General features: G+C 34.3%; 1 protein-coding gene across 4 annotated transcripts in view; it reads right to left on the bottom strand.

Moving 5' to 3' along the window:
- LOC106137675 (autophagy-related protein 16-1) overlaps positions 1-12,311 on the bottom strand; it is a 164,862-nt gene that overhangs the window by 33,759 nt on the left and 118,792 nt on the right. The gene's annotated exons all lie outside the window — the stretch shown is intronic.

Below are 12,311 nucleotides of genomic sequence, written 5' to 3'. Positions count from 1 at the left end.
TAAACGAGTCCCAAATGGCTCACTTCGCGACCTCATTGTAAAGAGCTCTGTTTATTACGTGAAATAATTAAATGACGCTTCTGTTAACCCATTACGGGACCGTTCCTCTCGATAAGCATCGTCACAAGATTTGTGATAGTATCTGAATTCTGAGACACCTCATTAGGAAGAACACTTGAGACCCTGATGCTGCCTGGGATACACAACATACCCTAATTAAAATTATTTTTCATGGTTTCATGCCGCTATCTCATTAGGTTGCTTTGCGTTGACAATTTTAAATATGTCATTCAGACATATTTTCGCAAAAAAGAAGATAATAGTAAACATAAATTGGAAAGGACAAATAAGGCAAATCGAGCTAAGCAGAACATTATTTTTGCTATAAAATAATGAAGAAACGAATAAGTGATTAAATATCGGCGATAAACAGCAATTTATATTCCTAGAGAATTAATTTCAAAACCAATTTACACATTCTTTTTTATTACATTTTCACAATTTTCTGAAACAATATAAACAACATAATTTGAAACATATTAATACTTGTGTTATTTTGTGCAGTTGAAAACAACATTTATAGATATATTTTGCACCTAGCATAACAACAAGGCTTTCTAGTCGCAATAGTCCTGCGTGACAATATAACACAACACACACAGTCGGGCGCGTTGGAAACTTTATCGTTTCTTTGTTCGAAAACGGACCCCTTAAACTGATATCGGTTGGCGCCAATTTCTGTATTTAGCGTCACACCACGCCATAAATAAGCAAGAACTTCCTAGAGCTCGTTTATCAGGAGTACATAAACAAGGACAGGTGGCTGGTGGCTGGCGGTTGCCGGTTAAATCACAGCGCGCCGAGATATGAGGAGCGACAAGTTGATGTAATCAGCCACGCCGCGGGGGCGCGATGATATTACTTACAGCGGGGCGAGAAGTTGAATGAAAGCGTTGAGTGATATACTCGTAAGTACAGTCGGATAAACTTCAAGCGTAATATAAAATAGTTCATAAAAGGAGTAAAAATAAAATGACTTTTAAGGTAACCTTTAGAAAGACAAGGTCATCTGCCAAATTTTTTTGTATTTATACATGGTCGACATTTTTATTAATTCTAATAGTCACAACAGCACATGGCCTGCTTCACTCGAGATAACACGCAGGTTTAGTCGATAATAAAATAATATTTTCATGTCTTTTCTGAAATATTCACAAGATTCCTTAGAATTTATCTTTACGAGCTTAATTCTGCTTCAGTAAAGTTAATCTATTCTAGGTGAAACTAATCCCGGTGAATTTCTATTAAAACTAAGCTTTGATACGTTTTACATTCAGTCAGAAAAGTATCGGGAATGGATTATTTATTTATGGTTCCAAATTCAAATTTTTGTTTTTTTTGTTGTTGTTAGATTGGCACAACTGTTTTCCATTTTGGCGCGGAGTTTGAGTTGCATCTGTTGTTTACATTAAATACAGTGCTATTTTTAGTTATATCATATCTAGTGTGTATTGCTAATTTCATAATGGATAAAAACATCGAACAAAGAGTTTGTCTTAAATTTTGCATTGCCAATGGAATATCGTGTTCGGAGTCACTGAAAATGTTACAGAAGGCTTACGGTGAATCGACTTTATCAAAAACTCGTGCTTATGAGTGGTACAAAGCGTTCAAAAGCGGTCGAGATGTGATGGAAGATTTGCCTCGCTCTGTTAGGCCATCAACGTCTGCAACTGAAGTTAACATCGCAAAAGTGAAGGAAATAGTGACTGAAAATCCTCATTCAACTTTGAGAGAGATAGCCACCGAACTTTCTGTATCTCACGAGTCGATCCGTACCATTTTAACTAATAATTTGGGTATGAAACATGTTGCCGCTCGGCTAGTCCCAAAAGACCTGAATTTTTTTCAAAAACTCAATCGCATGAGAGTCGCTGAGGACATGCTAGAACGAGTCAATTCCGACCCAACATTCATGAAACGCATTGTTACTGGTGACGAGACGTGGGTTTACGAGTTTGACATGCAAACTAGTCAACAAGCTTCGGAGTGGCGCCTTCCAACTGAACCGAAACCGAAAAAACCACGCCAAAGTCGTTCAAAAGTCAAAGTCATGTTGACTGTTTTCTTTGACTATCGCGGTGTGGTGCACTCGGAATTCTTGCCGGAAGGTCAAACGGTAAGGAATATTATTTGAGTGTTATGCGGCGTTTAAGAGAGCAAATCCGACGAAAAAGGCCAGATTTGTGGAAAGAAAATTCTTGGATTTTGCACCATGATAATGCACCTTCGCACAAGGCCATCATTGTGAACGAATTTTTAACCAAACACTCAACAAATAACTTCGAGCTACCACCATATTCACCAGATATGGCTCCAGCCGACTTTTTTCTTTTTCCTAAACTCTAATTACCACTTCGTGGCACCCGTTTTCAATCGGTAGAAGACATAAAAGAGAATTCGCGGCGAGAACTGACTTCAATTCCGGAAACAGCGTTTAAAAAATGTTTTGATGATTGGATTATTCGTTGGCGTAAGTGTATCGTTTCTAAAGGAGCATATTTTGAAGGTGATAAAATAAATTTGGATGAATAACAAACAGTTTGTGTATTATTGATCTTTTCCTGCTACTTTCTTGACAGAGTAGTATATTAACTTTTGTTATAACAATCTAAAAATCTTTTTGAATTAATGTTGCCAAATGGATTATTAATATGGTAATTTCATTTCCCATTTATAAGATAAGTTAGATGGATCCTTATCATAGAGGCGGGTAATTAAATGAATATTAATTTTACATACGAACAGATAGATGAATTATTTTAAATCGCCCAACAAAAATTCGCCGGTCATTGTACCGCGTGAGAATAGCACTTTTCTAAGACATCATAGAAACCCGAAGTTAGTATCATTTCAAATGATTGCACTAACAGGAAAGATGTGATTTTACGCTTTAATTCATGAACTGTAATTACACGTCTTGATTTTCTGCAAATTGGCTACATCCTTAAGTTAAATTCGTTCATTCATTTCCATAACTTTAACACGTGTAATTCGTAAGGCATTTAGATCTTTTATTTATTAGAGAATAAACTTACCATGAAATTAAAGTTGGAAAGTAAGAAATAACTTACAAGGTTAATCAACAACTTTCAACTTACAACCCCGAGTTGTACATACGTTTAGTCAGGTTTATATCCCTTGCGGGACCGACAGAGTCAACAGTCTTGAAAAGATTAAAAGGCCTTGTTTAGCTGTATGACTATATGATGGAATTGAGATTTAAATAGTGACAGGTTGCTAGCCCATCGCCTATCCCAATCCCAAGTTTATATGCTGTATCCCTTAGTCGCCTGTCCGACATTCATGGGAAAGATATGGAGTTGTTGTTTTCTAAAGTTCCAGAAACCACACGGCATGTGTTGTTTATAAAAATAACCTTATTACAACTGAACCTATAACCTGTGCCGGTTATTATAAAGTAAATCTAATATCACTAGTGATACATGTAGCTTTCGCTGGGGGCTTTGCTACCATATTATAGGCTCTGCCATTATAATTATCGTTAGCCAAATTCTATTAATATAACTATTCGGCTATTAGTTTATAGATTTTATCTTATCCAATACTTTTATATATTTAGATGTATTTATAGATAATGTTTTTTTGGATAATACTTGTATAATAAATTGAATTACATTTATTAAAAAAAAATTAATCAATTAGAAAATTAAGAGGCACAATATCACAGATATCATCATATGTTTTTAATATAGCATAGCAAATATCATTTAAACCTTATATTAGTACAATATGTTGTTTGTTACAAACATGCTGATTCAAGTAAAAAATATATGGCACTAGAGCTGGCTGCTCGACCCAAAAACAAAGTAACCTTTATCTTTATTAGAGTCATTCCCACATAGAATTATAAATCGTTCGCGTGATCCCGCCGCATTATACTCACATTGAGTGTATGATGTTCATTAAACGATAATTATATTCAATACTGCTACTAATAAAGATAAACTGTCGTATTGTTACAACTGTGTTTAATCATTCTGCACATTCAACTAATATTTGTAACCGTCATTCATGACGAAGATTGTAATTTAATTATTAGATATCTGGTTTGATATATTACCTCTAATAATACGTTGAAAATGATAAAAATGTATGTTTGAAATGTTTGTAAGTAACATATGTTTTTCTTTTTGTGAACGTCGGTAGAGCACCCAAATTTCAGCAAAACACGAAAACTATTCCTATGGTGGAAAACTTAAAATGTGTAGTATGTATTCATACTAACAAAATAATGACTAATTAACGTTGTTCATGTTGATATGAAAGTATTACTTAAGTACTTGTTTCTTAAGTACCTTCCTTCGTAAAACTACGCAAGGCAAAACGTTTTTAAAATACCATTTATTCTGTTGTTTTTTATTTTATTATTGCAATAATAATTAAAAACCACTTTGTAGATTAAGTTGTTTTATGGCTTTGCAACCATTAGCGTCATCTCATAAAGCGTTGAAATAAATCAACATAGGGAGATTTATTTAAAAAATTAGATATAAAATTTTAAAAATTGCGACTGTTCAAAGCGAGGTACAGTTAGGTACTCAATTTGCAAAATATGTGTATAGCGGAAGAGTGACGTATTTGTCGCGATTAGCCGTGTTATCTCTGCGTTGGCGCACGTGCGTCCAAATTTCGGTAAAATCTGTTTAAAGTGCCGACGATTTCACGAAAAGATAAGAGTTTAATTGCTTACTAATAGGCAGTATGAATGTTGTGTAATTAATATTAGCTAATGCCAGACGCTTAATCAACTAAACTAAGTATAGTTTGTTTTATCTCTCCAATTAACACCTGAAAAACAACAACTATTAAATGAACAACATAATGTTAATGTGAAGAAAGTAATTAAAATTTCCAATCAACATATCAAACATAAACATAAGATTGTTTTGCAATAAAACGAACTGAAGTTATATTATATAATTGTTACAATGAAGCACTGAATTATGAACGTCGGAGTAAAGGTAATTTCAGGAAATGATAATGCTCCAAGTCACAAAGATTCCCATTATTAATTACAGTGGTAACACGGAAGAGCCAGCCGCCGAGCCCGGTAGCCGGGCCGGGAGCGCGGGCGCAGGAGGCGCGCTCACGACGACGCGACATCCACCGCCGATTTATGTGTGGGAGCGGCAGGTCGTGACCTCGAGACACGAAAATTATTAATTTCCCCTATAAATTAGCCATACCACTAAATGGAGCAAGCTACTCTTGCTTCTATTTATTCTCCACTTCTGATACTTAAGCAGCCAAGCTCAAACGTTAATAACCTTTCACCGGTGTGAATGGCGAGCCTGGAATAGATTCCGCGATCTGCTTCACTGTTCTCAAGCAAATCAGTATCAAATCATGACATCATTCATTTGAGTCAACATAGGGAGAAATTTGATAGTATCATTAAAATTCGCACATCATTCAACTTTTGTTTTTAAATTGAAAACTGTAAATCCAATTACCGGTACAGCCGACTGTGTAACTCAATAAATCAGAAATCTACAACCGAATCATTCAGAACAGTTTTCGCACGCTCATGTAAAATTGCTCAGGCAAGTATGCGGTAAAAACCAAAATTGGGCGGTCGAGAAACGATGTGACCGTGTTACAGATGGTAGTAATGCCTCTATGGCGTGCCAACACCATCTCTAATGTGCTTATAATGGCAATATCGGGCGGCGAGCTTCAGCTCTAAGTAACCAATGGAGCAATGTTCAATTGTCTTTATTATTACCCACCTAATGTTCTACGTTAACCATATTAGTATAACTAGACCCTCAAGGTGAAGACACGCAAAGTTCAACAAAATGTATGACACATTATTTGAGACGCTGAGAGATGAATATTTAATTGCGTGAAATTTTTAACCTGCACAATGTGATAATAACAAATAAAGAAGTTACTACTTACCAATGAAAAGCTACTTAAGATGTTGAGATATGTATTTATTTTATGATAACTGTCTAACTCTTTTAAATTTTACTCCATTATTAACTTGCTTCACGAGTTTAAGCACTGAATTGAATCTTAAATTATTATTTTTTTTGAGTGGATGTAAAATTTATAAGAATATGTTCTTATAAATTTTATAAGAATATGTTCTTATAAATTTTATAAGAATATGTTCTTATAAATTTTATAAGAATATGTTCTTATAAATTTTATAAGAATATGTTCTTATAAATTTTATATACGTTAATAATTAATTTAATACGTTTGCTTAGTTTTATTGCAGTTTGAAAGTTTGGATAAACATAAGCAACGTGGATCAATTTATTAATATTAATTTTTGTACGTAGCCTAGAAGTAGTACGTAGTTTGAGCGTGGCCTATCAGTCTTTTCAAGACTGGTGGCTCTGTCTACCCCGTTAGGGATATAGACGTGATCATATGTATGTATGTATGTTTGTACGTAGAAATGTTGGTACGCTTGGTTGATACGTGTATAACTCGTACCTATGCTTTTCATAGCCATGAAATTGAAATATTAACATTAGTCATACAAAAAACAAGTGAATTATGAATGTATATTTTGAGGCGAATATCGACGCGTGTGTAGAGACGAGACAGTAAAACTATAAAAATTGTAGGAGATGCTTTCTATTTTTAAACTAAGCTCTCACTAGTAAAAGTAACTTTGTGCACATTAGTTCCATTACTATAATTTTCGAAGATCAATGAGACCAAATAGACAAAGACAAAATAATACCATTCAACTGTTTGCCAAAGTTTGTTTCATAATGCATAATATTATTGGGCTGTTTCAAATTATATGTCTTTTAGAAAGTAAAACTAGGGATTTAAAAACAGTACTGTACTGATTTTAAACTGTTTATCGTCTCGAAGAGAAAGTTCACGAGAAATAAAATCAATCAGATCACCCGCAAAAATTATGTTCATCATGTCTTACAAATACGATGTTAAATCAAATAATCTAGACCGCAGACAGCTAGAAATACTGATAGATATTGAATCAGGCGAGTGCTATCGATGTCAAAAGGATCACGTGCTGTTATTTCAGTTAAAGTAAATATCTCAAACCAGTACAGCGATCGAATAAACGTTCAATGGCGTGAATATTAGAATCAGAAGTGTTCGTGGAGTGTTCCACTTGTGGTGTGGATTGCAGAATTAAGCTAACTGGAGCGAATAAAGGATCATTCTCATTTTGTATGGAATGGAAGACAATGCAGAGGCGCAGTGCAGGCGCACAACCAAGGCAGCAAGCGTAACGTGAGGTGAACGAATCTTAAATCAGTTCACGGTTTGGCTGTTATCTCAGCAGTTTGATCTCAGATCCTATATTTTTGGTAGGAGTAATTTGTGAGATAATATGACAATGATATTTATTTTTTGAGAAATTGAAACAAATTATATTTGAGATTTCTTTTTTTTTCTTCTTCATATACATAAACATAGATTTTTATCAGAGAAAAAAATATGAGGTACGATAAAGTATATCGTTACTATCACAAATATAGAAACTTTCTGTGCGACTACTTAAAAAGAGTAGTAGTAATACGGCGATGGTTATATGTCAATATTTTTAACCCATGATTAAAATTAAAAAAACAAACACTTCAAACTATTCCCTTATTTACACACGTCAATAGTTTCACCATCGCCCTCTACCTCTATCGACCTTTCGGTTACACAAGCCGAATCTTGCGCTGCTCTCGCGTTTACTCTCTCTAGCGTACCCACTTCGTACTTCCAACTAAATTTCTTATATACTAAATACAAAAGTTACACTTAATGTAGAATTTAAACTATTCACGTGATAGATATTTTCTAAAGAGAGTTTTACTATATAACAAAAACTACCGTATACAAAATGTCTGTATCAAATTTAGAACGTAAAATTATCATGCAAGTCATACCGTATCTAATTTGTTTTATGTTGGCTGTCTCAGAAACTGTCACAAATACCCACGGTCCTTGACTTCTTGTATAGTGGGTAACAGGACTCTAATTGTCTATTTCCTGGTGGGCTTAAAACGATTCCTTAAGATCTCCCGGTTTCAATTAAGAGTATTTTAAATGTGTTATAAATTGATATTTTCATAGAACTTTTAATGTTTAATTTATTAAGTGGCATACTTCCTAACTTACAATCTTGTGTAGACATGTAGGAGTTTTAGTATAGAAATAAAACATCAGCCATTAAAATAACCTACAAAAGTAAACACAAAAGTGTTGACAACATTAAAACTCCCAAGATAATTTCTTATTATCATTTACTTATTTATTACATCAACATCTTACAGCTATCATGAAAGAAAAGAACTTATATGTGTACAGCTGAATAGGCACATGGTTTGCTTCTGCGTTTATTACTTCACTGATATGTGCAATTTTTCATTCACCGTTTGTCCACTGCTTTTCGGCGGCCCGCCGTCTGGCGAAGACAATTACGACCAACAGTTAAACGTGCGGTTCATAGCATGTTACCAAAATCAAGATTAGTCATGCTCGGCAGTGAAAATGAGACCGGAATTTGTTGTAATAGAGGTCAGGAACCGTTTCCTTCAATTAAAATATATATATTTTTAAATCATATGGAAATAACTGAAAGAGATGTACAAAAACAATGATTTTAAGCAATTATTAGGTTGAGACACAGAATCTATGTTACACTCCAGCTACGAAGTGCTATATTGCGCCACTTGCATCGTAGCAATTAGCTATTTCAGAATACAATCGTGAAGACACTCCTGATCATAAAGGTGCATGGGCTTTACTATCAGTGTGGGGGCATCTGCCTCTAAAAGCACATCAAGTTAACGGAGTGGAACAAACAACCCGGCAGGGCAGCATTCGAGGCACCGAAATTTGCACTCACATGACTAACACGCGCTCTTTGACGCCGGATGTTTGCGGACGTCCACCCAACCGCGACTGAGTAGTTCAACATGATCAACATTCTATCTGGTAATGTGTGCAAACGAACTCTTTAAGACACCAAGGGAATCCTCGCAGGATTCAATGAGGAAGCCAATTGTTATTATCATTATACACACAATAATTTTTTTTACAATGATTCGAACATACAAAGCTGTAAAATTCTTAATGAACCTTCATTTTCTGGCAGTTTTACGTACGTCGATGTTTATGGAAGGTGTTGCATTGCTAAATAGTGTTGTCGACCGACGGTCGTATAGATTAACATAAATCTGAACAAACTCAGTTCACTTCAGCGATACAATCGTGGGAAGAGAGACGTTAAACAGCTACATAATTGTTTGAAGACATGAATAGTCAGTGAATGAACGGCGGCGTCAAGATTGTGTGCGAAAGTAGTCTACCATGACTTTGGTCTGACAAATAATAGGCATTTGGCAATATCAATATTGTTAACCCATGATTAAAATGACTGTTATAAAAAACATTATTTATCCAGAGACAAGCATAAACCGCGACATAAATCTACGTTTGGTTAAGTATGCTTGTTCCGTTGGTCATGCAAAAAGCTTAAACAAGGCACTGAACCCATTCGTCAAACAAAAGCAACAGCAAAATCATTTATCGGAATACGATAAGAATTTTTTTGGATGGTTACTTCCATCTTACTTACATAAATAATAAATAAATATATACGGGACAAATTACACTGATTGATATGATAAAAATTTAGGGAAAATGTATTAATATATTTTTTTAAAGGTTTATAATCACTCCTCAATCTTATCAATATACCTACGTATAGCTAAAATATTTTCTCATGATCACTCAAGTGACATAGCTTCACCAAATAGGTACACCAAAATTTTGTAGATATAACAATATGAACGAACAAACAGTCATGTCAGGATGTAGATAATCATGAATATTGCGGACCCAAGAAATAAGCTGACAAAATAGATATAAAAACTAACGTCACGATTGATTTCGATATTATTAGCATATAAGATATGCGACTAGGAGTCGCCTATCGATTTAAGATGTCAAAGAACTTTTCAGGATAGCTTCGTCCATTTATCAATGTTTTTGTCGCACAAAATTGATAGGTCCGCCAGCGTATTTAACTATTGTAACTATTCATAATAAGCATTGTTTATGTTTAAGTTAGTGTAGGCGGCGCTTATCATACTCGTATCTTCCTAGATTTATAGTTTCCATCCCGCTCTTACTATCCCTTAAGAGTAGCAGACGTGATGTGTAAGAGAAGTGAATTCACACATTACATTAAATTAAGCGACTACATGGGTGGTCGATATTAAAACTGAATTCACAAGCAGGTAATTATGTCGGACAGATTGTAAGATAAGGAGGATACACCGGCTATAAATAAAAAGACTAGAACTTACTACTCGAATGTAAGTTTACTATTTTTTGATAAAGATGCATTTGACTAGCATTTTAAATTAATCAATTACAATTATTTCTTTACAAGTTGCGATGGGAGAGAAGTGATAGCTTTACTTCTCGAAGATAGTTCATCTTTTTCACACTGGTTTGGTGTGAGCAAGAGAGCAACTGGACAAAGTATCGAGTCATTATTGTGATAAACGATAGACCTACTAGTTCGTTTTGGCTATGCCTACACTGTATAGGTTCTCTAATGGCAACAATACATTGTGTTCATTTTTATCAATCGTATTGGTTGTCCACTTTTTCAAGTTTATCTATTTTTCATAGTCTTGAAGGCATCATCGTCTTCCGGAGCTTGCCAAAGAACTCTTATTTCATGATTTTTGAAACAGCAAAATTGATTATAAATATTATTTAGAAATGTATGAACACGTGCATAAACCATGTATAGTGAATTAAAAGATTTTGTTAGGGTACTTAATATAAATCAGGCTCTTGTAGTAATTATTGCACTTAGAATTGAAACTAAACTACATTTTATATAAAATTACATTTGTAATCGCTATGCAAATGCTGGAAAATCACTTTAAGTTTTCTATTTATATTTTAAGATTACTCTTGCTTGCTATAAAGTAGTCGTAATCATAAGTTCAATGAACTCTTAATTATTTACAGGTTGTTTATGTGTGTTTTATGTGGCTCCTTAAGTGCCGTTTTGCTAAAGACCAAAAGTCAGAAAGTAACCGTTATTCTTTTCAATCGCCGTTTTAATTTTTCCACGGGTAAAGGTTTAGTTAATCGTAGGTTTGATAGTTATCGCAAAAAGCTTTGTTCGCATTTTCCCAGTTGTACTCTCAGCTATTAAATCTCGAGTTGAAGGCCCAATTGCCAGATTTACTCTGTACTCTTTGACACATTGTTGCTGTTCTAGAATTAAATCAATTGACTCGCATGTAATCTTGATGGTGACGAACTGAATGTTATAACAAATTTCTGAATAAAAATTGGTATCTTATACATATATCCTCGTATTATCATAATTAAATAAATGTCTTTAGTTAAATTAAATAATTTTTGTCAAAATCTGAATTTAATTTTATTTCAAACTTATTACCTTTAATCTTCAATTACGGCCAAAAAGTATGTTTTACTAGAGGCCGCGCGCGAATACGTCCGCGTGGAAACCATATCATAATATATCAATTATCTTATTTCAATTAGGAATCAATGCCGCGGTAATGGGATAAAAAGTACCCTATGTGTTATTCTAGGTCTCCAGCTACCTACATACCAATTTCATTGTAATCAGTTCAGTAGTATTTGCGTTAAAGAGTAACAAACATCCATACATACTCACGAACTTTCGCATTTATAAAATTAGTAGGATTGTAATGAACGTCTGTATACAAAGTTACTTAGGCGTCTAGAAGTTAGCTGTAGGCACAATTGATCTGATCGTATTTGTAATTAGAGGACGTCGTAGAGGCGTGCGCCGCGTTATCTCGTCTTCCGCCGTCGTATCATGTGAGAGATCACTACTAGATCGTCGATTACAGCCGCCGAACTAATGTGCGTTTTAACAATAGCCCCTTTTAAACCCATAAATATATGAAGCTGTTGCTTGCGGGTTTGTTAACTTTTTGATGATCACTGATTAGCGTGCCCAAAGTAGTGGTTTGTGTTTATATTAAAAAAAAAACAATACCTACTTTAAGTACAATTTGATTCGTCGATTGATTTTCTATGTATTTTTAACAAATTTTCTGAATATATAAAATACTCTATCAAAACCATTATGAGGATTTAGTTATAATTAATATTACAAATCGATTATTACAACGACTAAACTTTGTTTTGTAAATTCTCGCAGGATAGGAACGAAAGTATTTGTCCATACAAATGCTGAACCGAATTTTATGCAATAT

The sequence above is a fragment of the Amyelois transitella genome, chromosome 10, assembly GCF_032362555.1.
Source record: "Amyelois transitella isolate CPQ chromosome 10, ilAmyTran1.1, whole genome shotgun sequence".
Classification (NCBI taxonomy): domain Eukaryota; kingdom Metazoa; phylum Arthropoda; class Insecta; order Lepidoptera; family Pyralidae; genus Amyelois; species Amyelois transitella.
Note: the sequence above shows the minus strand (reverse complement) of the source record. Positions and strands in the feature narration are given on the sequence as shown.